Source organism: Saimiri boliviensis, chromosome 3 (genome assembly GCF_048565385.1).
Source record: "Saimiri boliviensis isolate mSaiBol1 chromosome 3, mSaiBol1.pri, whole genome shotgun sequence".
Lineage (NCBI taxonomy): Eukaryota > Metazoa > Chordata > Mammalia > Primates > Cebidae > Saimiri > Saimiri boliviensis.
In genome coordinates, this window is record NC_133451.1 from 106,911,083 (window position 1) to 106,938,701 (window position 27,619).

General features: G+C 36.5%; 1 long non-coding RNA gene across 1 annotated transcript; it reads left to right on the forward strand.

Moving 5' to 3' along the window:
• The first annotated feature begins 12,971 nt into the window (after positions 1 to 12,971).
• LOC141583916 (uncharacterized) lies at positions 12,972 to 26,104 on the forward strand. Its single transcript, XR_012516750.1, has 3 exons — positions 12,972 to 13,158; positions 18,953 to 19,033; positions 25,964 to 26,104. It is a non-coding gene; the product is annotated as an uncharacterized LOC141583916 (long non-coding RNA).
• Positions 26,105 to 27,619: the final 1,515 nt, after the last annotated feature.

Here is a 27,619-nt window from a genome sequence, read left to right on the forward strand (position 1 = left end):
TTTCTCAAAGTAAAGTGTATCATCTGCAGCATAATGTGTCCCATGGAGGTATATTTCTCACTTCTGAAAGATCATAACCATGCAGAATTTTCCTCATCACCAAGAGATTTTAGAGATGAATCTTTGGGTCTCACTCATTATAGCCAACAATGGGTTTCCAAATGTATTCATTTTCTATTCTAGATATGAAATTAGCACAGATTTAGGTGCATAAAGGAACACATATTTATCACACCACAGTTTCTGTGGATTAGGAGATTGGATAACCAGGTACTCTCTCTGTTCAGAGTCTCACAAGCTGAAACCAAGGTGTTAGCCATGTTGCAGTTCTCTTCTGGAGCTCAAAGTCGTCTTCCAAGCTCATCAATGTTGTTGATAGAATTTAGTTACTTGTGGTTGTAGCACTGAGGTCCTCTCCTTTTAGAGGCTGCCCCTTTTTACTGGCAGCTTTCAATAGAGCTGTTTCTCTTTAAGGCTAGCTAGAGATTCTTTTGCTTTTATCTCTTTCACCTGATTCAGTCAGTGTCCATTGGAATAATGTCCCTTTTGAATCAAAGTCAACTAATTAGAGATCTCAGTTACAGCGGCAAAACCCTTTCACCCTTGCTGTGTTACATAATCCAATCACTCAAGTAACATTTATCATATTCAAAGATCCTACTTACATCCAAGGGGAAAGGATTATACATCAACACCTGGGCATTTTAGGAATCATTTTCTTATTCTGTCTGCCACGTTGGTTTTCAGAAATTGACACATTACTGTATCACCTGACCAAATCTTTGTTAACCAAATCTCTAACCTGGGAATTTAGGTATATATAAGCATTTAATGCTTTGAAAATTAGCCCTTCAACAACATCTCATTACGGGCCTGCTTCATCATGAATCATTTTACCTATTCATACGTAAAAGTTCTGAACAAATCAAATCTCTTTTCAAACTCAACCTTATGGAATCATCACAAACCAATATCATGCAACTATTTTTCTACTGACCCAAGTTAAAATCCTATTTTTCTACAGCTGAAAGCAGGAGTTGAAACTTGCTGGAGACTTCTACTAACACGATTTTATTTTCTACCTTAAACTTAATGGTTCCTTATTTTGCCAGTCTTTGCTGCCCATTAAAAATATGCAACATTTCCTAACAAAGTAGGCTTATTTTCTAAAATTGTATTACTTCCTTCTTTCCATATTTCCATTCATCACTGTAATACTTTAAATCCAATTACTCTTCTTTCATTAGAAGAGGGAAGCTCAAGACCCACTAACCACTGCTTCCTAAATATCTAGTAGGTTTATTAATACACCCTAATACATTTATTAAAGCATGCCCAGAAATCCAGATTTAATCTCGATTTCTTTTTAAGTCATATCCTAAGAATGAAACCAGAAAATATTAGGTAGGATATACTGGAACAGATTTTAACTCACCATTTTGACCCCTTTTCAGAGATAAAAGTATGCCTAGGTAACAGAATTGTTTCTAGTCTCCTAGTTTGCTGGATGAATAAAGAGAAGAAGGTTTATATAAACTAATAGTAGAAAGGTTTGGGGGTACTTCATGATTTTGGAAAGCTTCAGAGAAAATAAAAGTGCTTAACGTAAGTAAAAACTCTAATTTAGAATGGTTAGCAGATTAAAGGTATTTTAATAACTCTAATGATTCCTAAAAAGTTGACTATTATCAAGTGGATATCAATTCAAAAAGGGATACCATCAAAGCAAAAGAAAATGCCAATTGATCATTATACCAGCAAGCAGTTCTCACCAAGGTCTCTAACCCATAACACTCAGAGACTGTATCTTTGAAGAAGTTCAAAGAGACCATTATACAATGCCAGTCTTTGGTTCCAGAGTAAGAAAAATACAATAATAAGCACAAAGGCATTGTCACCAGAAAGTATTAATGAACATGATGTAAACAAAACACAATTTAAAAAACCCATATTTATGAAAACAGCCAATAAACTCGAATGTTACATGCAATATTTCAACAAGAGAAATAAAAGCTCATATCCTTTGCCCATTTTTGAATGGGCTTTTTTTTTTTTTTTTTTTTTTTTTTTTTTATTGTAGATCTGTTTTAGTTCTTCGTAAATTCTGGATATCAGCCCCTTGTCAGATGGGTAGACTGCAAAAATTTTTTCCCATTCTGTTGGTTGCCGATTCACTCTTCTGACTATTTCTTTTGCTGTGCAGAAGCTGTGGAGTTTGATTAGGTCCCATTTGTCAATTTTGGCTTTTGTTGCCATTGCTTTTGGCTTTTTGGTCATGAAGTCCTTGCCTACGCCTATGTCCTGAATGGCTTTGCCTAGATTTTCTTCTAGGGTTTTTATGGTGTTAGGTCTGATGTTTAAGTCTTTAACCCATTTGGAGTTAATTTTGGTGTAAGGTGTCAGGAAGGGGTCCAGTTTCTGCTTTCTGCACATGGCTAGCCAGTTTTCCCAACACCATTTATTAAACAGGGAGTCCTTTCCCATTGCTTGTTTCTATCAGGTTTGTTGAAGATCGGATGGTTGTAGATATGTTTTATTTCCTCTGAGGCCTCTGTTCTGTTCCATTGGTCTATATCTCTGTTTTGGTTCCAGTACTATGCTGTTTTGATTACTGTAGCCTTGTAGTATAGTTTGAAGTCTGGTAGTGTGATGCCTCCTGCTTTGTTCTTTTTGCTTAGAATTGACTTGGCTATGCGGGCTCTCTTTTGGTTCCCTATGAAGTTTAAGGTGGTTTTTTCCAGTTCTGTGAAGAAGGTCATTGGTAGCTTGCTTGATGGGAATAGCATTGAATTTGTAAATTACTTTGGGCAGTATGGCCATTTTCACGATGTTGATTCTTCCTAACCATGAACATGGAATGTTTCTCCATCTGTTTGTGTCCTCTCTTATTTCGTGAAGACATACAGGAGGCCAACAAACGTATGAAAAAATGCTCATCATCACTGGGCATTAGAGAAATGCAAATCAAAACCACATTGAGATACCATCTCACACCAGTTAGAATGGCAATCATTAAAAAATCTGGAGACAACAGATGCTGGAGAGGATGTGGAGAAATAGGAACACTTTTACACTGTTGGTAGGAGTGTAAATTAGTTCAAACATTGTGGAAGACAGTGTGGTGATTCCTCAATGACCTAAAAATAGAAATCCCATTTGACCCAGAATCCCATTACTGGGTATATATCCAAAGGATTATAAATCATTCTACTATAAGGACACATGCATACGAATGTTCATTGCAGCACTGTTTACAATAGCAAAGTCCTGGAACCAACCCAAATGCCCATCAATGATAGGCTGGATAGGGAAAATGTGGTACATATACATCATGGAATATTATGCAGCCATCAAAAACGATGAGTTCGTGTCCTTTGTAGGGACATGGATGAACCTGGAAACCATCATTCTCAGCAAACTGACACAAGAGCAGAAAATCAAACACCGCATGTTCTTACTCATAGGTGGGTGTTGAACAATGAGAACACATGGACACAGGGAGGGGAGCACTACACACTGTGGTCTGTTGGGGGGAAATGGGCGAGGGATGGGGAGGTGGGGAGGTGGGAAAAGATAGCATGGAGAGAAATGACAGATACAGATGAGGGGAAGGAAGGCAGCGAACCACACTGCCATGTATGTACCTATGCAACAATCTTGCATGTCCTTCACATGTACCCCAAAACCTAAAATGCAATTAAAAAAAAAAAAGAAATAAAAGCTATAATATGAAAATCACCTCTGACCCACTTAAAGTGGCTTCTGGTGGCCTCAGATGAAGTCTTTTAAAAAAAAAGTATGACCTTACCCACATGTGAAGGACAAACTGGCCACTGTACTCAATCAACACTTCATTTCCTGTTGCTGGACTAGTCTCGATGCATGGTACCAAAGAATTATAATATTATCTGACGAACCCATAAGGGCATTTTGGCCAAAACCAGATCATTGAATGGTTCCCCAACATCCAATTTTCAGATGGAAGCACAAAAGCCTACTGTCTATTATCCAAAAAGTAAACAGAGATATGTTGTCATGTTAAACTGATATCCACCTTAAGGAGAGTGGTTAACAATGTCAACCAGCATACATTTTAATCGATCAGTTTCCCATCTCAGAAAAATATTGTATGCATGTGGTTAAATTTTAAAATTTATTCTAAGCTATAGGCAAATTTTCAAATAATTTTCATTTTTATGACATTCTAAATGTGCAAAGATAACCTAAAGAAATGATACATTAGGAAGCTGGATTCAGGTATTATAACAATTAATTTAATGCTCACAATAAATTGAAATCACTCTATTGAGTCTCCAACTACTAAATTAGTCAATGATCCTTTTTAACCTTTGGGATCTTGGTTTGACAAAAGTGAATCTAAGTATTAAATTTCCTTAAATATTTCCAATATGAAGGCAAATTTAAATCATATATAAAATTTAAATAAAGGTCTGTCACCAGGAACATTAACCAGTATAATGTCACTGTCACTATAAAGTATTAATAAATAAGTTGTAAACAAAGCAGTTTTTAAAAACTATGTTGATGACAATAGCTACTCAACTTGAATGTTACATACTATCTTTCAACAAGAGAAAAAAAAAGCTGAACAAACTGAAATCAATGAATTTTCTTGGACCCGTTAGAGAACTGAGTTCATAGAGCAAATCACCATCCTGATATCTGGAGGAAGGCAAATGCAGAGGTCACAACTGAAGTCTGCTTATTTGGAGCAGAAGTTTCTGAAGCCATAAATTGGTAGTAGCATTTATAAGGTAATTCTTCTGAACTGCTGAAGCTTTTTGATAAGGCTGAGTGCCAATTAGCATGAGCATAAGCAACTCGGTAGGTGCCATCTATGGAGGTTTCCACACTTGTGTGTTTTTATCTCTAGGAACCCACAAAGTTATCATTGTGAGGAGGTAAGAGAGAGATCCTCATGACTGTGACAGTGGGTAGAGAAAGAAATACCATTTGAAATATTTGCAACCATTTGAAATATTTGCAGGGAATTCATTTTTCTGGTGCAAAATATTTATTCTGTTAGTTACTTTATGCAGTAATTTCCCCCCTACTATCACATTCTCGTGATAACCACGTATTTGAAATCTGTAAGCAATGTTATCGAAATAATCTTTGAAATCTCACAAAAAATATCTTTTATAATTCACCCTGAATAGCAAGGTTGAAAGAATAACACACTATTTCCTATACTCAAATATGCTACAGATCTACCCAAAAGGAAAAAACAACAACAACAACAACAACAAAAAGCAAAAACAAAAAACCACCTATGCTTTGTTAGGAGCTAAAGTTACTCAAGCACCCCAAATAAAACATTCAAATTATTAGCATTCATTTATTTTTTATGTTTTTGAGATGGAGTCTCACTCTGTTGCCCAGGCTGGAGTGCAGTGGCTCGATCTCGGCTCACTGCAACCTCCGCCTCCCAGGTTCAAGCGATTCTCCTGCCTCAGCCTCCCGAGTAACGGATTACAGGTGTGCCACCATGCCCGGTTAATTTTTGTGTTTTTAGTAGAGACAGGGTTTCACCATGTTAGCCAGCTTGTCTTGACAATGATTGCTTGAGCACAGGGGTGCATGCCCCATAAGCTGTTAAAAGCTCTTTCTTCAGACCAGTGTCTCCTCTCTGCACTGCCAGCTTCTACCTGTGCATCACCCATAAATACTGTGTATGAGATTTTATATATATATATACATATACATATGTATATATATATATATATATATATAATTAAAATATTTTTCACCACACATACGTCCTTTTATTAATCAGATAACAGGGAAGAACAACAACAACAAAATCTGAACAAGTCAATCACTCTCTTTGGGATAAGATTTTTTTTCCTTGTGCATCAAGTATTTAGCAACATGAGAAAAGGAAAAGAAGACTCATTTCTTTCGTATACTCCCTAAACATACAAGCCCCCAGTTCACTGGGTCAGATTTAACTGTAAGTGTTTCTATGTCTACCTCCAGGCATGGTCATCTGATGTTTCACCACTGCTGGTTTCTGTGTCTAAGTTCTCACACTCTGCTTGCTAAGTGCTTCTTCAAGGGGATAACAGGCTAGAACTGCAGTTCTGCAAGAAGTCATTCTTTCCCAGGCCACTTCTTCTCAGCTTCTCTGTCTTCATGAGTTCTTTGAGCTCGTCTTCTGTGAAGAAGGCAATTTTCTTCATTTTCAAGATAGAAGACACAGTTAAGAAAATGAACAGAGTAGCCACAGACTGAGGGAAAGATGCAAAATACCAAAAAAAAAAAAAAAAGACATTATTGTAAATCATCCTTAACAATGATAGCACAGACAACTCAATTGAAAAGTGAGCAAAAGAGCTGACAGACCTGTCATCAGAGAACACATACAGATGGCAAATAAGCATAGGAAAATATTATCAACACATTTGTCATTAGGAAATTGCAAATTAAGACAATGAGATACTGCTAAACACTTGTTAAAAGAGGTTAAAACTTAAAAAAATTGGATAACGCCAATATCTGGTAAGGACGCAGTACAACAGGATCTCTCATTCATTGCTAGTTTTGGAGGACAGTTTGGGAGTTTCTTACAAAGTTAGACATAGTCTTACCTCAACATCCAGAAGTTATACTCTTAGATATTAATGCAACTGATTTGAAAAGTTACGTCTACACAAAAACCTGCATGTCAGCGTCTATAGCAGCTTTATTAATAATCGTCAAAAAGTGTAAATCACAAGGTGGCCTTCAACATGCTAATAAATAAACTATGTCATATCGATACAATGAATACTGTTAAGTGATAAAAAGAAATGAACCATTAAGAAACAAAAATACATGGATGAACCTTAAGGGCATAATTGTAGGTGAAAAAAGCCAGTCTGAAAAGGCTGTATTATGTATCATTTTAGTTATATGAGATTTTAGAAAAGGCAGTAAAACGACCATTAAAAGACTATTGTAGGTTAGGAGTCTGGGAGAGCATAATTCTCAACTTCCTCCATGTGGGCTATGCAAGGTGACACCCTTTCAAAGCCTACAATATGGAAAAAGGAAAAAGAGTAACTTTACATTAGCGAAATGGACAAATACTACCTAAGCTCCATGATGAGGGCCAACATTAACTGTCTCAGGTGCCTTGATATGATAAAAGGCACTTTAGCCTTCTGGCCTTCCAAATACATATAATCTTCATCCTAATCATGAAACAACCAAATCAGAAAACTAACATCAAACACTAACTGAGAGACATTCTACAGAACACCTTCCCAGTACTCATCAAGACTGTCAAGGTCATGAAAAACAAGGAAAGGGCAAAACTGCCATAGACAAAGGAGTTGAAAAAGACTTGATGACTAATTGTAATGTGGTGTCCCAGATGGGACCTTGGAACCACAAACAGACATTAGGAAAAAATTAAGAAAATCTGACAAAAGGCATGGATTTAATAACAAGGTGTTAATATTGGTTCTTTCATGATGAAACATGCATTATATAATGTAAGATGTTTCTAATAGGAGAAACTGGGTATGGAGGTATATGAAAACTCTGTGCTATCTTTGCATTTTTTCCTGTGAATGAAAACAGTTTTAAAAAACAAATTTTATATGAAAAAATATTTAAAATGTCATGACAATCTGCCTCTTCTGTCATCATGCCTCCATGGCTAAAGGAGTAATTAAATGGTTCTTTTGTTAAAGAAAGGAAGAAAGAAAATACCTTACAATGTGATAGAGGAAATCACTTTAAACTATGCAGTTTTCCCTTTCTGAACCGTCCAATTCAAATGTTCTCTGACAGAATTTGTTTTACATTATTAAATCTGAGAGTCTTGATAACTCTTATACTCGTGCCAAAATTAAGATGCCAGGAGAAGTATCCATTTCAAAGGAAAAAGGAAGTGGCTACCCACATTGTTACGTAAAGACTTGTATTCCTGTGAAACCAAGAAGTGGACCAGAGAGAAGTAAAATGCTAGATAAAAAAGGATGAGAATAATTGCTTGAGAAGCCTTAGAAAAATAACTAGAAATTCACAGTGGGTACTTTCTGTTTTCCTTGCTTGCTGAGAGACAAATAAAAACAAAGTATCAGGTACAGATGCTTCTAATGATATAGGATAACACAATAGCAACACTGCTTCAGACAAGCTCTAATGAGTCAGCTTTTCTTCAAATAAATCTTTAAAAAAATTATATCCTTTATTTCCTATTTGGTGTAAAAGAAAAAGGAGTATAAATCTTTATACAGATAGAATGAATTGGAGATTTGAGAAACCATTGAAGTATTTTAAAGTATTTAAAAATAATCATAACGATTATGTATTAAATAAGTAAAGAATGGTAGTCATTGCCCTATATATTTAACCTGGTTTATCTTAACTTCCTGAGCCACCATATGAGGCAGACATGATTATTATCATTCCCACTTTACAATCATATGGATAATGCTTGAGACTGATGCTCAGACCACTTTCCTACCTTCTAGTCATAAGTACCCAAGTTTACTTAGCCTAAAGAAACTTCTAGTTGCCAAGATAATTAAATTTTATAAATATTTAATTTTTCTCAAGTTCTGAAAATAAGATATATATTTAGCTATGAAGATTTAATAAGGTGAAAGTATAAGGACAGACAGATGAATATGTTTTCCTTTAAAATACTAGTTTTTAAACTCAGAGTATTGACACTAAAAACAACATTTTGGAGGCTGAGTGGGAAGGATTGCTTGAGACTAGGAGTTCGAGACCAGTTTGGGCAGTGTAGTGAGACTGTATCTCAAAAAATAAGTTAAAAACCATTAGCCAGTGTGATGTTGCAAACCTATAATCCCTGCTACTCAGGAGGCTGAGCTATAATCACACCACTGCTCTTTGGTCTAGGTGACACAGCAAGACCATGTCACTAAGGGAAAAAAGAAAAAAAAGGTACATAACAACAAATGATAATACTGTTTCCCCAATTTCAATTTCTGCTATGTAGAAATCCTCATTTCCAGTTTTACAATGCTATCTATATGGCTACAGCTTTTTATTAAATAGTTCTATTGTCTTCATGAATTCTCTCTAACTCGTATTTGGTATATATTGAGAACTCTTAACATTCATTTAAAAAAAAAAAAGCAGAAACTAGGCAAAATATTTCAGCAGATATTCCACTCAGGAATATACATAAATGTCAAATATGCTTATCAAAGATATTCAGTATAATTAGTCATTAGTGAAATGCAAATTAAACTCACCTAGATATCACAACAAATCTCTTACAGTGACTAAAAATTACTCAAAGTACTAAGTGCTAGCAAGAACTCAGACAAACTGAAACATTCAAATGTAGATACTGAGAAATAGCACAGCCCATTTGGACTATTTGGCAATTCATTATTACACTATCAATCTAGCCACTCTACTTTTAGGTGTTTGCCTCACTAAAAACTTATGTTTAGGCAAAAATCTGCATATGAGTATTTATAGTAGCTTACACCTGTTGGTACAAAAGTAATTGCGGTTTTTTTAACGGCATTACTTTTAATGATAAAAACCATAATTACTTCTGCACCAACCTAACAGAAAACAATTTGGGAAGAACTGGCACCTTTACTATGTTGAGTGTTCTAATCTATCAGTATTTTATTTTTTAAAATTTCTCTTATTAACATTTCATAGTTTTCACTATGTCAATTCTGTACATGTTTTGTTATATTAATATCTAAGTATTAAATTTTCTTTGGCATGATTGCAAATGGTTGGTGAGCTTTAATTTCAATTTCTAAATATTCCTTATTAGCATACAAATTGTGGTTGAGTTTTGTTTGTTGATCTTGTATCCTGCTACCTTGATGAACTCATTTACTGGTTCTAGGAGTATTTTATAAATTTCCTGGGCTATTCTACTCGCCACCTGTTAAGGCGAGGTCCCCCTTGCTGGTTGGCACACAGCTACCTGGATGTTCCTGGATGTGGGAGTGGGGTTTCAGGATAAGCCTGGTGGGAGACTGCTTCTACTGGCCCTCAATGTTTACTAGGTTCTGATGGATTCTTTTTGCTGGTGGACTCTTGCTTGATATTATTGGAGGGACATGCATTTGATCCAAGGAAGGCATAATCTTTCTGGGCCACCTTCTTTTCCGAGATCATGGGCTCTTTTCGTAGATCATGAGCTTGAAACACTTCTCCTGCATGCGCTTCTTCTGTTTGGTGGGGGAATATAAGACAAACTGACATTATGATTTGGTTTTCTTCCAGTCCTAGGATTCCAAATCAGTTTGTCTTCCTCTTGCCTGCTTAAAACATTTCCCTAAGGGTCTACAAAATCTCCATTTTCTGGATTTTACCTATCTCTACAAGCAAATTCCCCATCCTGTGCTCTAGTCATACTGCCAAAAAAAGAAGAAGAAGAAGAAGACAAAAATGACACCAGCTAGAGTTAATAGGCAAATTGCAGAGGGAGGCAAGACTATAAGACTATTGCAATACAGGAGAGAGACTGAAGTTATCTCCCCTGAAACAAAAGATGGGATAGTTTTCAGTGACAAAGTACTGAAGGACTGTGCAGGGAGGTTGGTAATTTTATTGGGCCACCTGTGTTTGCTAATTGGTGCTTATCTTAGGCTCCTACATTTCTATTGAGACGGGATATAGGGGCTCTATTTTTCTTGCTAAATACTTTTCAAAGGGATGACTCTCAGGACCTGAAGAAAGGCATTCCTAATCTCTGAAACTTGCAAGAGAAGATTTACATCTCAAAGGTGCAGCGAAAGAATTTACAATTTAAGTTTCTAAAGTAAGTTCTCTAAGAAAAGAGAGATCAAGGGTCTTGAGCCAGGAAGAAACTGGTGTAAAGTTTAGTCAGGTTTAGGGGAACTTTTAAAGCTGCCTTGGTCAGTGCCAAATTACTTTAAATTTCACGAGTGCCATCTGCTAATTTGCACTTTCTTGTTTTAGCTCATGTTGGTCTCTCTGTAAAATATCCTCCGTCTTTGTTCTCCTGACAGTTTTGTTACTTTATTTCAAGAATCTGCTCAATCTTTACCTCTTCTGTGAAGCATACCCTGGTCACTCCATATCAGTTGATAAGGCACTTTTTTGTACCACCTTTTTGAAGCATGAATTTGACTTTCTTTAGAAGGCATATTCTGATGCTTTCAAAAAGACCCAGCCACCTCTCTTTGTTCACTTTGTCAAACATAAAATGTCTTTTTGTTGCAGGAGTTTTCCTTAGTTCAGCTCAGGATGAGGCCCTTATCACACAGCCACGAACATTTAGGCTCGGGGACGATTTGAGGAGTGAGAAAAATGGGATTTTTGGGGAAAAAGTTGTAAAGGGAGAAACACACTCTCCACAAACCCAGAGTGCCTGCTGGTGCACTTCCCGCCTGGAAGTTTGAATCCCAGATTCCACACAGAAAGAGGAGGGGCCAGGCTCCGCCCTGCTGCAAAACCCCAGCAATTTCGAGTCTCCACCCCAGTGCGCAGGCGGCTGGAGTGTTTCAGGGAGCCCTTCCCAGCTGTCTCTCTCTCTCTTTTTTTTTTTTTTTTTTTTTTTTTTTTTGAGACGGAGTTTCGCTCTTGTTACCCAGGCTGGAGTGCAATGGCGGGATCTCGGCACACCGCAACCTCCGCCTCCTGGGTTCAGGCAATTCTCCTGCCTCAGCCTCCTGAGTAGCTGGGATTACAGGCACGTGCCACCATGCCCAGCTAATTTTTTGTATTTTTAGTGGAGACGGGGTTTCACCAAGTTGACCAGAATGGTCTCTATCTCTTGACCTCGTGATCCACCCGCCTCGGCCTCCCAAAGTGCTGGGATTACAGGCTTGAGCCACCGCGCCCGGCCTATGTCTCATTTTTATATAGGATTTACATTATCTCACTGTTTATACATCTGTCCTTCACTCTCTCTCACATATCCCTCTCTCTCTCTTTTTATTTTGAGATGGAATCTCCTGCTGTTCCCAGGCTGCTGTACAGTGGTGCGATTTCAGCTCACTGCAACCTCCGCCTCCTGGGTTCAAGCAATTCCCCGACCTTAGCGTCCCAAGCAGCTGGAGTTACAGGCACGTGCCTTCATGCCTGGCTAATTCTTGTATTTTTATGGAGATGGGGTTTCACTATGTTGGCCAGGCTGTTCTCGAACCCCTCACCTCAAGTAATCTGCCTACTGAGGCCTCCCAAAATGCTGGAATTACAGGTGTGAACCACCGCCCCTGGTGTGTCTCATACATATCTATGCCCAGCCTCTCTCACATATATCTATATAATCAAGCTCTATCCCCACTCATGATACAAAGCTTGAAGCTAAATAAGCCCTCAAAAATACTTTAAATTGAATAGTTAAAGCAATTTTTACATTGTGTTAAAGTTTTAATAATGTTTCTTTTCATTCTTGTCTCTGAATAACTTGAGTTCATTCATATTGTGAAAAAACCCCTAAAACCTTGTCTGGCAGCTGCCTACTGAGTATTTAGTGAACAAAGGGATGAGTAATAATGATTTATAAAGCAAAATTATTTTTTTAGAAAAGTAATTTTTATCAAAACTAGGAATATCATATTAAAGTCTTTAAAAGCTTCCGATTTTATGTTTAAAAGGTAAGTATATTTGCTTTCCTTCAACTGTTTGTTTTTCACAAATGGCCACTCTCTTTTTTAATTATTCCTTTTCTCCTAGAATCAGAAATTGTACTTTGACAATGTCTTGTAGATTTAACAATTCAAATAGTCCACTAAAACACTGACAATTTTGGTGTCGAAATGATTTTCTCCTGGAAAATATTATATTTATGCATTTAAATTTCACTTATTTTTCCATATACTTCAGAAAGCTATGCATTTTTTTTTTCAGTCTTCCACTTTTGTCTGTAGTTATCAAGTTTAGCTTATCAGACTGCTGAATTTAAGTTTCTCTGTCTAATTTCCTCGTCCAATATTCTTCAGTAGTGCACAGTCCTCATTTCTTATTTCAGGTACAGTACAAAGCACATTCTCCCTGCAGCCTCATGAACTGTGAACAAAAACTGAAGTGAAAACTCAGAGGACGCACCCGGTGCATAACTTGTCTGTATTACCGTGTTTTTATAACCATCAGCAAGAAGACAAATTTGACCGAGCCCCATCTACTCCTCTTTGCATGGACTGAGGCCTCTTTCGCAGTGGAAAGGAGCAGGTAAAACAAATAAGCAGAGGCAACCAAAATCATCACCAAACCAGACCCACTGAAACGCCACCGCTGGAGTGTGTGTGGGCATTTTCTACTCTAGACTTACTTCTAAACAGCAATGCCAACAACCAGGAGAGGTGAAAAAATGTGAATAAACCCTTGTTTGGTTTATTGAACTGGGTTTTACCATATCCAAGTTACAAACGAAAGACATATCTAAATTTCAAAATAAGGTTCTGAATTTTAATTTTCAGATTCATTGAATTTCTTTTCTATTCAAAATTCAGACTCTTCTATGGAATATAGCCTTTAGATAAATTTCTCCCCAATTCAGCACTGGATTCTCTGTTTTTCTTGTAGCCACGAGTCTATATATTTTCCATATAGAGTTTTCAAATACCTTGTTGACAGAAAACTTTCTACAAACAAAACTTCTGTTTATGCATATATACTAATTTCTTACACTGTATTTTCACCAACCAAACATAATCAAGACCACACATATATTCCATTTTACATTGAGAATACCTTAAAAGCTAATTTTTAAACTTTGTAATTAATTCTGTCTCTATTTTCATTTTAAAAATCCCTCTGGATAGTACCTACCATAATTTATACACCCTTTCTCTCTCTCTCTCTCTCTTCTTTTTCTCTCTCACACACATGCACATGCACACACATGCACACATGCACATGCACACACACACTGAGAGAGTGGGAGAGACTGTTTTGAATATTTTGTATGTATTTACAAATACAAGTATGTATTTGTACAAACACTAATGTATTTTTCTCCATTTGTATTTTATTTTTTTCATACTTTCATTAAAATGAAATATTTTTTTGACATTTACTTTTATTGAAATAACAATATAGGACGCCTGACAATGTGGTTCACGCCTGTAATCCCAGCACTTTGGGAGGCCAAGGTGGGTAGATCACTTAAGGTCAGGAGTTTGAGACCAGGCTGACCAACGTGGTGAAACCCTGTATCTACTAAAAATACAAAATTAGCTGGGCGTGGTGGCACAAGCCTGTATTTCCAGCTACTCAGGAGGCTGAGACAGTAGAATCCCTTGAACTGGGAGGCAGAGGTTGCAGTGAGCTGAGATCATGCCATTGTACTCCAGCCTGGGTGACAAGAGTGAAACTTGATCTCAAAAAAAAAAAAAAAAAAAAAAAGAAATGACAATATATGAAGTTTTCCTGAATGGGAAGAAAGTATAATCAGAGAGTAAAGATGATCCCAGCACTTTGGGAGGCCAAGATGGGTGGATCACGAGGTCAAGAGATCGAGACCATCCTGGTCAATGTGGTGAAACCCCATCTCTAAAAATACAAAAATTAGCTGCACATGGTGGTGCGTGCCTGTAGTCCCAGCTACTCGGGAGGCTGAGGCAGGAGAATTGCTTGAAACATTGCACTCCAGCCTGGGTAAACAAGAGCGAAACTTCATCTCAAAATTAATAATAATAAAAAGATGTAACAAAACTTCCAATATTTAGGATCTAGCTGTAAGCTACCTCAGTCTGTTTGGGCTGCTATAACCAAGTCTGTATACTCACATCTGTATACTCACATGGTAGAGAGGAAGGCCTCACAAGCTCCCTTAGGCCTCTTTTACAAAGACATCAGTCATATTCATGGGGGTACAGCCCTTAGGACCCAATCACTCCCAAGAGCCATACCTCTTAATAGGATCACATTGGGGTTTAAGTTTCAGTATATGAACTTTGGGGGCACACATCCGTTCAGACCATGAGTAAAGATTTTGAATGATCTCTTAGGAAGCAGGACTATTTTATCCCACTCTTCTTTTGCCCTTTGTCCAAACTAAATGAAGATTTTGCAGTGAAAAAAGGGAAAGTCTGAGGAGGAAACGAAAGGGCTAGGCACTAGTGAGATCTGGGACAGGAATTCCTTTCGTCTCAAAATTCGCCATGATATGGAGTGACGAAAAGAAGGAATGTCAGGATTCAAAGAATAGATAAGCCTATTGTGTATTCATACCTGATCATCTAGGAAACCTAAAAAATCTTTCCAAGTATCTTGGGCATAGGAACGTGGGCTTAGAACATCCTCACAGATAGGTCCCATATGATTTGGTCAGATAAGAGGAGCAATCTCGTATTTCCTTAACTGGCAGAGAGTGGAAGCTAAGGAACAGAAAGCAAATGGCTCTGAGGAGGTTTTGTGATTGTCATTAGAAGAGTGTAGTCAATAAATCAGATTGAACCATAAAGCTAGTTACCAGAATAGGGTTGTGATGACAAGAATCTCTTTGCCTGACAGTGTGGAGAATAGGATCCCAGCAGAGGACAGAACACACCCACAGGCCAGGAGCTTTGCTCCTTCCTCACTATGTATAGCGATCATGCAACCTCTTAGAAAACAAAGTTCTAGAGAGAAGCAAGAGGGAAACTTCTTGAGCTCCCTAAGTGTGAATCTGAAGTAACAAAGAATACTGAAATAACTGAGTTTAACTTGAATTGCTTATGACTATCTAACATGAGGTAGAAAAGGAGGTTTCGAGATTGTTAAATTATAGAAAAGTTAAGAAGTTGCATGCCTACCAAGCTTTATTATTATTTTTTAACTTTTCCTTTAGGTTCAGGGGTACATGAGCAGGTTTGCTACATAGGTAAACTCATGTCACAAGAGTTTGTTGTACAGATTATTTCATTGCCCAGATATTAAGCCTATACCGATATTTATTTTTCCAAATACTCTGCCTCCTCCCTTCCTCCATCCTTAAAGAGAGCCCAATGTCTGTTGTTCCCTCTTTGTGTCTGTATGTTCTCATGATTAGGCTCCCACTTATAAATGAGAAGATGTGGTGTTTGATTTTCCATTTCCCTGTTAGTCTGCTAAGGATGATGGCCACCAGCTCCCTCCATATTCCCGCAAAAGACACAATCTCATTCTTTTCTACGGCTGCACAGTATTCCACGGTACATACCTACAGCATTTTCTTTATCCAATCTGCCAGTGATGGGCATTTAGGCTAACACTGTGTCTCTACTACTGTGAATACTGCTGCCGTGAACTTATGTGTGCATGTGTCTTTATAGGAGAATGATTTCTATTCCTCTGGGGATATACCCAGTAATGGGAGTGCTAGGTTGAATGGTGATTCTGTTTTTAGCTCTTTGAGGAATTGCCACACTGCTTTCCACAATAGTTGAACTAATTTACACTCCCACCAGCGGTGTTCCCTTTTCTCCACATCATCACCAGCATTATTTTTTGACTTTTTAGTAATAGCCATTCTGACTGGTGTGAGATGTTACCTCATTTTGGTTTTGATTTGCATTTCTCTAATGATCAGTAGTATTGAATATTTTCTCATATGCCAAGCTCTAATTTTAAGTATCATTAGTGAATTAATTATGAAGTTTTTTACCCTGTATTTCTCTTTGATATACCAGCATTATTATTATGTAATTCATATATCATAAAGTTTGAAGTTTCTCGTTGCCTGATAATTTCCATATCAGAAATATCAAACAAAGAGTTCTAGTCTTAATCTCTACTTCTTCCATATTTCCCATTTTCTTAATTTGTGTTTTTATTTCTATAAATGTGCAATCTTACAGTTCAAAACACTTATTTGGGTTTTTCTAGTGCCAATTGCAATCATAATCGTAACTGATACAAATTTTAACTCTAATACTGTTGTTTAATTCTATAACCAAATTCTTTTTCAATTCATCTTATTATTTTTTCACTATGAGCCACATGTCTGTTGTGACTATTTATTTGTTTATTTATTTTCTGAGACAGAGTCTTGCTCTTCACCAGGCTGAAGAGCAGTGGCATGATCTCAGCTCACTGCAACTTCCGCCTCTTGAGTTCAAGCAATTCACCTGGCTCAGCCTCCCCAGTAGCTGGGACTACAGGTGCATGCCACAACACCCAGCTAACTTTTTTTATTTTTTAGTAGAGACAGGGTTTCACCATGTTGGCCAGGATGATCTCAATCTCCTGACCTTGTGATCCACCTCCCTCAGCCCCGCAAAGTGCTGGGATAACAAGCATGAGCCACCACGCCTGGCCTATTGTGATATTTAAAGGTAATATATTTGAGCTTCATCCTCAGAGATTCTGACTCAGGTCTGGGGTTTCACATCCTCTGCAGGATGCTGGTGCTGATGCACAAATGGAGTTAAGCTACTGTTACAGCTCACTTTCAGAGTCTGTCAGTCTTTTGTTTAGTGAGTCTCTTAGTCTGAAATGGGACCTTCAATTTGGCCCACAACTTTTCTCATATTGTAATTAGATGCAAAAAGATAGGTTGAAAGATATAAAAAATTTTCTAGTCCAGAAAGCTGTGAACTAAAGCAAAATTAATACTTTTAGTGAAATTATGTTACCTGAATGGATAGAGAAAAAGAAAAATGTATAGATAGATGATAGATAATCAATAAAGACATAGTACTTATTATTGTAATTGTGTTCATATATCATAGGCATCATATTTATGAGGAGCATGAGCTGCCAGCGTTACAGATTTTTTACCAAAATACCCTAGTTTTACAATGGAAGACCCCTTGTCTGGAAAACCAGTCGACGACCTTAAATAAGATCTCTATGTTGTCAGTTCTCAAATGAAATGAAGTTGTATAACAATAGAAGTGTTTACATATAATACAGGACATGCCATTAGAAAGGCATTGAATGCTTATCAAATCTCAATCCCATGTGGAATTCAGAATTTAATCTTAGATTAAAATATGTAATTAAGAAAAAAAAACATAAACTTGACAAGCCTCTGTATACACAATATAGTTTTGGTACACTATGAGGTTTGGGACCACAGAGAACCATTCTTGGAGATATTCATTGAGTTAAAATGTTTTATCTTAAACCTACCACCTCATTCATAGTGAATGTCTAGTAATATTTTTTTGTGAGTTTTTAGTTTGTTATTTTTTGTTTTGCTGCTTTCTGATAGAGTTGAGGCTTAGGGTATTTAGGAAGCAATACAAAGATTATCCATATTTACAAAATAGTCAAGTTAATCTGGTCGACTTAATTTATTTGAAAGTTTTTATTCAATAGATTTCCAGTGGTACGGGCCTACCATTTACTCTTTCCTTCAAATACCTGACATAATATTTTACTTCATCAATCATTTATCAAGTATTGGAAAGGCTGTGTGGCTCTTAGACTTGTGAATCAGCAGTTTGGGGTTTGTTTGTGGATGCATGAGTCAGGTATGTGAAAGCTTAGTTTCATTGTTTGAAAAATGGGCATCTCTCTTAAAAGTTTGTTTACAAGAATAGTGTTTGCACTGGTAGAAACATAAAAAGTATGCCTCAAATATTAACTAAATAGGGTGACCATGTAATTTACAGTCCAATCTGGATACTTTTGAGAACAAAAGGGGGCCAATGTTAATAAGTACACTGGGACAATAGGTACAAATCGGAACAGCCCAGGGCAAAATTGGGATGCAGGTCAGCCTAATAAAAAATGGCATTGTAGACCCTCAGTAACAGCAACTCAATCTCTTTCATTGTATTCCTCTGAGAGTAGATAGTCTAAATCCAGCAATCAACTTGCATTGTGGAAATTCTGTCTCTGAAATATTAATGTAATTTCTATGTGAATTCCCAAATAAAAGCCAAAAGTGAGAGAAGCTTTCGAGTAGTTTTTTTTTTTAACATGTGCAATAAAGTGTCTAAATAAGATCTTGAATAATGTTCAGCTTAAAAGAACATATTTATGCCAATATAGGACAGTGAGAATTTATCATCTATGATATAATTTTAATATAATGATTTCCTCTTATTTCCAGAGAATGTGACTTTCCTGAACAACAGGAGCAAAGATCAATGCCGGATTCTCTTGTCTGAAAATAAACAAGCTGTTACTACAGGTAAATTAATTTCACTTTTTTTTCACTTCTTATTACAAGGGGATTTTAATTTCTATTATAATAAAACACACATTTTAAATAGATGTCATGCAGTGCACATTGATACTTATTGCATTATGTAGACAGTCAGTAAAATCTTTACTCACAGTTTGCAAATAATTTTCATAGAGCCTTCTTCTTCAAAGAAAGAGGTAGCTAATTCCTTTACTTCACATCCTAAAGAATGTATTGGGTCAAGCCATGAGCCATGTAGGCCACCAAAGAGAGTTATGCAAGTGTTGATATATTCATTTATAAATACTCCTAGTCATTTTCTCAGCTATCATCAACTTTCCTTATATTTTTAAAAATCATATTACTGGCTGGGCTCAGTGGCTCACACCTGTAATCCCAGCACTTTGGGAGGCTGAGGTGGGTGGATCATGAAGTCAAGAGATCAAGACCATCCTGGTCAACATGGTGAAACCCCATCTCTACTAATAAAATACAAAAGTTAGCTGGGTGTGGTGGTGCATGCCTGTATCCCAGTGACTCAGGAGGTTGACACAGGAGAATTACTTCAACCTGAGAGGCGGAGATTGCAGTAAGCTCAGATCACACCAATGCACTCTAGCCTGGCAACAGAGCAAGACTCTGTCTCAAAACCAAACAAAAAACAAACAAAAGACAGAAAAAAAGAAATAATCATATTACTTGGAAATTTTTCTAAAGATTCTTACCGTTGAATCCTAAGTTACTTTACTCTTTTCAGTTGCCAAAGTTCAAAAATATCTGACTTTTATATTGTGAAAATAACCTTTTATAAACCTCAACTTCTGTAGTCACACCAAGCCGTCTCTCCCATTTTATCAGGTGACTTCTCAGCAGAATTTCTATGCCAGAAACTACGGTATTCTTTAAGGTTTTTCAAACAGGTCATATTTCCTTTCCTGTGAATGTTTTCATACATACTGCTACCTCATTTCTTTACATACCCTATTCACCTAGCTACTTCCTAACCATTTCAAATTTCAGAGTATTATTTTTTTCTCAAAAAAATAAAAGGCTTTTTTGAGCCTCAGATTGAAGCAGTTCTTATTTCTTATCCAAATCACATTTTATACTTTTTGATATGAGAAGAATCTCAGCATAGCAATTAATTAGTGCCTGCCACACCACTTGAATACGGTATTAAAATATTATGACAAATTGCAGTGTTAAGAGCCAGGAGTAAAAGAAGCAAGTGATAAAGGTTAGGGCAAGTTTTTCAGAAATTAATGATATTTCATTGTTTGTAGTCCAACAAAAGTGTGGTGGCAGCTGCATGGTCTTGTGACAATAATAGATATTACAGATGATGAAAAATTTTCATGATTGCAACTGAAGAATATGAGGAATTATTAATTCCGACTAGCTATATCTGAAAAGACATTGTGGACAATAGATTATTTGAAGGGTCTCTAAGAATAAATGAACAATTCAGCATGTGGCTATGGTCACAAGGAAATTTCAAAGTGGAAGTACCAAATGAGAAGAAAGATTAAAATATTTAAAAAATAATAAATATCGTGGCGGGGCAAGAAGTCTACCAGGGAGGATGAATTTGGGATGTGGAAGATATAAAACTACAGAATTTGGGGAGGTTAACTAAGGATAGAACAGAAGGAAATGGAATGAGAATGTGAAAATACTGTGTCTATACTACCCTAACCCAAAAGTAATAGAAATGTAGATGAGCAATTAAGAAAAATTGAGAGTGAAAGGATACATGGTGAATTTCTTAAGATTTTCTTTGTAATAATCTCATTTTTAAGAAGGAGGAGGAAAAACTTCTGCATATACAACAGTATTATACATTTCTCTCCTTTTTTAAGCATTCAGACTTTGTTTGGGTTTCATAAAATAACTATGTTACCATAAAATGTACAGTGAAACAGATAAACTTATATCATTTAGATGACCTTGCTTTAAGAGATGCTTGTACCAAATATGAACACAAGAAAATCATGAGGTCATCTGAATACCTTGACTGGTGCTCAGAATATGAAAACGGGAGGGATGGCGTATTGTTTTCTTAGGACTGCCGTTACAATCACCACAAACTAGTGGTGATAAACAACAGAATTTCATTCTCTCAAAATTTTGGAGTTCAAGAGTCCAAAATCTAGGTGTCACAAGAAAAAAATCTCCCTTTGAAGAGACTCTGGGGAAGAATCCTTCCTTGACACTTTGAGTTTTTGGTGGCTCAAGGAATTCCTTGGCTTGTGGGAGCATTACTGCAGTCCTTACCTCCATGGTTACGTGGGCCTCCATGTGGCCTTCTCTATTATGTGACTGTGTCTTCTCACCTTCTCCTTTCTAATAAAGACACTTGTCATTAGATTTAGAGAACACCATAATCCAGGCCTCATGTCAAGGTCCTTAACTTATTTATCTGCAAAGAATTCTTTCTTCCAAATAAGAGAACATGCACAGGTTCCTGGGGTTAGGACGCAGGATATGTCGTTTTGGAGACCACCATCAAATCCACCACAGATAGTAGCACTTCGGTTTTTGAACATAATACTCATAAATATATACTTTCTTTTCTATTTCTCTTTCTAAGAGCCTACCTCAAAACATTGCCTAATTCATGAAGTACTAATGTTAGATAAGAAGAAATTTTAATTATCCACTCCAGAAATCATCTAGAATAAAGAATAGTAAAATGTTTTATTATTATGGTTTGAATAGTCTCAAAATAGAACAGAAAAATGAAGCATCAAACAACTGGATATTTTCCACTTTTATATGTGAAGTATAGATTTAACTCTTAAGACAGCATTTGCAAATAGCTGTCATTTTTATTTTTAAACAATTTAGAAAATGTTTTTTATCCCATGCCTTTATTTTTTTGGTATTTTTATTTATTTTTAAAAATTTGTTATTCTTTAAATTCTAGGGTACATGTGCAGGTTTGTTACATAGGTACACACATGCCATGGTGGCGGTTTGCTGCATCTATTGTTCCATCATCTACATTAGGTGTTTCTCCTAATGCTATCCCTCCCCAATCCCTGCACCCCCTGCTGTTCCTCCCCTAGCATCCCAGCCATGAGGCCCTGGTGGGCAATGTTCCTCACCCTGTGTCCATGCGTTCTCATTGTTCAACATCCACTTGTGAGTGAGAACATGGAGAATTTGGTGTTCTGTTCTTGTGTCAGTTTGCTGAGAATGATGGTTTCCAGTTTCATACATGTCCCTGCAAAGGACATGAACTCATCCTTTTTTAAGGCTGTGTAGTATTTCATGGTGTTTATGTGCCATATTTTCTTTAATCAATCTATCATTGATGGGCATTTGGGTTGGTTCAAAGTCATTGAAATTTGAAATGCTTAGGAACTAGCCAGGTGAATAGGGTATGCAAAGAAATATGGTAGCAGCATGTATGAAAACATTCAGAGGAAAGGAAATATGATCTGTTTGAAAACCTTAAAGAATACCATAGTTTCTGGCATAGAAATCCTGATAAAATGGGAGAGATGGCCTGGTGTGACTACAGAAGTTACTTTGAAAGTAAAAGAAAAACATTCAATTATTTGAGACAACATTTGTTTTTATTAATTATGATTTCTTAGTATAGTGAACAATTTGGTGTTGATAATTGAGTCAAGCATCAATTTTCAGTGACATAACATGAAAAATTATTAGAATACTCTACAAATGAAAGCATGAAGCTATTACTACCCGAATCCACTGAAAAAATAAGACAATTAGTATTTTGTGCTTTCTGATGCAATTGAGTATGAAGTACATGGGACTATCTGTAAAATATTCTCATTAAAATACATGGCCTGAATCTAATCAAATGCCTAGAAGTAAATTCCATTTGTATGGGAAAATGGATAGTATGGGAAAAAATATAGATGCACCTAAAAAATAGACACATTAGGACACAGTACATTTGAATGGACTACTAACAGAGTGAGCAGGACAAATATAGACTCTAAGAAACTTAAGAGACACAATCAAATACACATGGAATATGTGGTCTTTATGGATCCTGATTCACATAAATGGTGTAATTTTTATGATGCCAGACAAATTTGATTCTTGATTAGGTGTAAATTTATATAAAGGAAACACTTGGTAATTTTTCTTGAAAAATACTGGCTTTATTATTCAGTAAGACTGTGTTCTCTATTTAGAGATTCAGTGGTAAAATGACGTGGAATTTATTTTAAAGGGCTTACAAAAAAAAAAAAAAAAAGATGAAGGGATGCACATAAACCACATGTAGCAAAATCCTCGTAAGTTGGGAAAGAAAGATTCAGTGTACTTTCCTCACTATTTTAAATATATATTTTAAGTTTTATTAAAATTTTGTAAAGTGTGATGTTTTCACTGACAATAGAATGAAAAACTTGAAGGACAAATAGTAAATGTTAATTTAAACATAGTTCGATCTTATTTGTACTTCCTCTTAAGCTATCTTTTGTGACTCAATTCACAGGGCATCTGTTAATTAAATGCATTATCGTCTAGGACAAGCGTCCCCAAACATTTTACACGGGGCCAGTTCACTGTCACTCAGACCGTTGGAGGGCCGCCACATACTGTGCTCCTCTCACTGACCACCAATGAAAGAGGTGCCCCTTCCTGAAGTGCGGCAGGGGGCTGGATAAATGGCCTCAGGGGGCCACGGCCCACAGACCGTAGTTTGGGGACACCTGGTCTAGGATAATAAAATATTTTTTATTTAATTTATATATGTTTTAAAGGCCCAACCCCCAGTACTTGAGTGTGTGACTGCATTTAGAGATAAGGTATATAAAGAGGTGATTAAGATTAAATGAAGTCATTAGGGTGGGCTCGAATCCAATTTAACTAGTGTCTTTATAATTAGAGAAAATCAGTACACACAAGAGGCATCAAGGATTATATGCACAGAGAAATATCCATGTGAGGCCCCAGTCAGAAGGCAGCCATCTATAAGCCAAAGGAAAAGGCTCCAGGAGAAACCAATCCTGCCAACATTTGATCTCAAGCTTCTAGATACCATAGCTGAGAAAAAAAAATTGTTTAATCCACTCAGTCTGTGATATTATATTTTTGTTTTGTCAGCCTTACTAAACAAATACAGCATTGTAGAGACTACAGAAGTGTAAAGATAAGAACCCCCAAAATAATTAAGAAAATATGAAACATGAAGGAAATTAGTACAGATTCCTAAGAGATCATAATCTACCTAAAAATATTTTACTATGTAGCTAATGTTTTTTGGACTAAATCTTCCATTCTCAAGGGCAAATTTTAAATACATTAGTACAGTATTGTATCTTGTTAAAATTGAGTTTACGAAATGTAGTGGGCCATATAAATTAAGAAATTTAATTAAAAATAAATATAAACATGTAAGAGTAAAACTTTTAATATAGAAAGTTGAATTTAACCCTAAGATTATGGATACCTTATTTTTAAAAGACGATTTGTGAAATCTTTCTTGTATTTGCAAAATTCTGTATGTATATGTTCATAAGTGTTTGGCCAAGTGAGTAGGCAAAAAAAAAAAAAATTAAAAATTAAAAACACACACAAAAACACAGTGAGCAGGAGGTGGTGGTTTATGGAAGTCAAAGAGAACTGGGTACCAGAGCCAACTACACTGATTATTAGCTACTGACTCACACTACCAAAATCTTCAGTTATCATTTCAGTGAAAAAGAGGAATACACATATCTTAGTTTTTTTAGTGTTGCTATAACAGTATACATGAGGCTGGATAATTTATAAAGAAAACAGATATAGTTGGCTCATGATTCTAGGTCTTGTGAAGGACTCCCTCATGCTGCTTCATCTCATGGCAGAAAGCAGAAGGGTGCAAAAAGATTGCAGGGTAAGGGAGGAAGGAAGAGAGAGAGAAACCAAGGAAGCCAGATTCTTTTGAACAACCAGGTCTCATGGAAAATAACCCATTCACTCAACAGTGAGAACACATTCCCCCAAATAAGTGCATTGATCTGTTCATAAGAGGTCTGCCCCCATGACCCAAACATCACATGCCAGGCTTCACTTCTCAATACTACCACATCGGGGATCAAATTTTTACATGAGTTTTCACGGGAAGAAACCACATCAAACTCTATCTATCTATCTATCTATCTATCTATCTATCTATCTATCTATCTAATCTATCTATCTATCTGTCTGTCTGTCTACGTATCATCTGTCTATCTATCTACCTACGTACCTACTTACCTACCTACCTTTTTATGATTATAAGATACATGAGGTTTATTATAAGAAACTGCCTCCTGTGATTATGGAACCTTGAAACACCAAGATCAGGGCACCAGCAGATTTGATATCCGGTGAAAACCTTCTTTTGCTCTTAAAAAAATGGTTTGCCTACCACTGCCTTCTTTCTGTATCCATATTTTAGAGGAAGAGAGCTATGGTGTCTTCATCCTCTTATAAAGACATGAATCTATAAGGAGGAGGTCTCCTTATAAAGGAGGTCTCGTTCTTATGACCTCATTTAGAACTAATTTATATCCACAGTCTCTCCTTGCAAATAACATTACACTGAGGATTAGGGCTTCAGTATACGAATTCATTGTTATACAATTCTGACCATATCAGTGGTCTCCAGTACAACAAATTCATGTCTTAAAAGCAAAATACAGTCATCCCTTGACATCCAAGGAGGATTGGCCCCAGGACCTCTCACAATAGCAAAATCTGGATGCTCAAGTTTCTAATATAAGATGGTGTAATACTTGCATATAACTTATACATGTCTTTTTGTATACTTTAAGTCATTTCTAGATTATTTATAATACCTAATACAATGTAAATGTGATGTAAATATTTGCTATACTGTATTGTTTAGGGAGTAAATGACAAGAAAAATGAATCTTCACATGTTCAGTAGAGATACAATTTTTTTTTCTAAATGTGTTTTATTCACAGATGGTTGAATCTATGGATGTGAAAGCCACAGATACGGAAGGCTGACTGTATATTCATTCCATCCTAACAGCCCCAACAGCCTTCATTGATTTCGGCATCAACTCTGAAGTCTAAAATTCAAAGCCTCATCTAAGCATTTTTTAAAATCAGATATGGGTGAGACTCCAAGTAAAAATCTATCCTGAAACTAAATATCCCTCCAGCTATGAAACTGTAAGAATAGATAAGTTATGCCATTTCAAAATACAGATATAGGACAGGAGTAGGACAGACATCCTATTCCAAAGATAAGTATCTGAAGAAAGACATGGATCATGTATCTCAAGATAGCCCCAAATCTAGCAAGGCAAATATCATTAAATATTAACATGTTAATCCTGTCTGGTTTGACACTCTGCCTTTCAGAATCACTGGGGTATCACTTCTGCCTCCATGGCTCTGCTGGTCATGGGCCATACTCCCAAGGATCTGGGGGACCTGGAACCTGGCCTGGGTTAGTCAAGGTAATGTCCCTCACTCTTTGAGACCAAAGAGGTATCCCAGTGATCTCTGAATTGCCTTTGCGATCACTCTTCCATTCTCTTAAAGAATAGCATGTATTTGGAGCAGAATAGCAAGAAAATTAAGTCCTATAAAATGCAAGTCCGAGAGCTTCATTTCACTCCATCACCCTCCCTTTCAGTTCAAACTGGCAGCGTTCCTGCTCATGTAATCCTGTATGTGTGTTTTCCTGTGTGTATTGCCCTTCTAAACACTTTGTGTACGTATTATAAAAAATTTTTAATTATGCTAGCTTCCATTTGGATGAGTTTGCTAGTCCTCCCTTATTAAAACTTATTGCAGTCTTTGGACAGCGAGGGGTGGGGAGTTGGGGAGAGATAGCATGGGGAGAAATGCCAGATATAGGTGATGGGGAAGAAGGCAGCAAATCACACTGCCACGTGTGTACCTATGCGACAATCTTGCATGTTATTCATACATACACCAAAACCTAAAATGCAATTTAAAAAAAAAAAAAAACTTATTGCAGCTTCACCTCTTTCTAAGATAATTCAATAAAGCCATGGAACTTCTAACATTTTTTAGTTTGTTTTTAATCAGAAGTACATCTCTAAACTTCAACTTGGTGTGCATGTTGTTTGTTCTCAGCAGTCTTGAATCATATACTGGTTTCTTCTTTTGGTAGCAATTATCTGACTTTCAACATCTGCCACATTCATGTCATCTTCTATTCTGCAGCTCATTCTGACTGCAGCTCATTCTGACTACCTATTCCCAGTGAATAGGGAAATAGGTAGTGTAAACATGTCAACTTTGTACTTCTCTTTATAGATTATTGTGGATCTTCTTAGGTACTTTAAACATTCATATAAACTTTAAAATCAGTTTGCCGCTTTCTACCAACAAACACACACACACACACACACACACACACACACACACACAGAGCTTAGTGTAATTTTGATTGGGTTTGTCTTAAATCTGTAAGTCAACTAGGAAAATAAAATTGCCACTCTCATAGATCATCTTCAAGTACTAGTACTCTGAATTTTAAATTCATTTCCTGCATTTAAAGTCACATAAATCCTCTCTACTTCATTGTTGCTATTCGTGTTTTTGCATAAGGGGTTTAGTTATAGAATAAAAAAAAAAAGA